Source organism: Tarenaya hassleriana, unplaced genomic scaffold, assembly GCF_000463585.1.
Source record: "Tarenaya hassleriana unplaced genomic scaffold, ASM46358v1 Cleome321, whole genome shotgun sequence".
NCBI lineage: Eukaryota > Viridiplantae > Streptophyta > Magnoliopsida > Brassicales > Cleomaceae > Tarenaya > Tarenaya hassleriana.
Window position 1 is genome coordinate 79,902 of NW_010966382.1, and position 1,212 is coordinate 81,113.

Below are 1,212 nucleotides of genomic sequence, written 5' to 3' on the forward strand. Positions count from 1 at the left end.
CTACACCACCCGCCGATGCCTGCTGTGATGGCGGGATACCTCCCCATCGTCAAGGAGCTGCGGGCGATGCATACCCCGCGATTCGAGGGATCGGTGAGACCGGAAGCTGTGGCGGAGTGGCTCACCCATATCTCTCAGGACTTGGAGTATCTGCAGTGCCCGTACCAGTACCGGGCTATGATTGCGAGCCATCACCTGTCGGGCCAGGCCCGACATTGGTGGGCAAAGGTGGTGCAAGAGGCACCAACGGGACACCGTTTCACCTGGGAGGAGTTCCGACAAAAGTTCGAGGCGAAGTACTTCCGGAGGCAGGACCATGAGTACCGCATGACCGAGTTCCTCATGTTGCAGTAGGGAGACATGACGGTCAGTGAGTATGAGGCGGAGTTCACCCGCCTACTGATGTATGGAGGGCATCTGGTACCCACCGAGGCATCAAGGATCCAGAAGTTCATTGCTGGACTCCGACCTTACCTGCGAAGGAAGATCGAGATCCAGGAGTACCCAACGCTGAGTCGATACATTTCGCAGCTGGAGAAGGTGGAGCGTGGAGAGCGGGAGAAGAAGGAAGGGAAGACTCATGAGCGGAGCCCTTTCAGGAAATGCTTCGGTACGTGTTCATCGGGGAAGAACATCCGGACCAGCGACCCGCGCGACAAGGGCAAGGCGCCGACTGTTCACCACCACTGACGGCAAGAGGACCAGTGGTATGTTATCGTTGCGACCAGCCCGAGCACATTGCATCGCAATGTCCGACGAGGGCTACGGGACCACCGACCTTGGCATCGAGACCACCACGACCACCAGGCCAGGCGGACAGACCGCCCCGACCCCCAGCGAGGACTGGAGCTGCCCCGAGAGTTTACGCTCTCGGTGCCGAGCAGGAGATCCAGGAGGAAGAAGAGGAAGAGGCTCACCCTGATGGAGCCGAGGCTGCCGCGATCTCAGGTACCATATATCTCTATGGAGTTGCCTGTTACACGTTGTTTGATACCGGGGCGACCCATAGTTTTCTGAGTGCGGGAGTGGCGGAGAGGCTTGAGACAGGAGAGATCGAGCCGAGGAGTGATTTTACCGTGCGCATACCTTATGGAGAGACATTAGCAGTGCACGGGATCCTGCGAGGCGTACCCCTTGAGGTTTGCGGTCGTCTATTAGCAGCGGATCTAATTGTGGTACCCATCGTGGGATTCGATATTATTTTGGGCATGG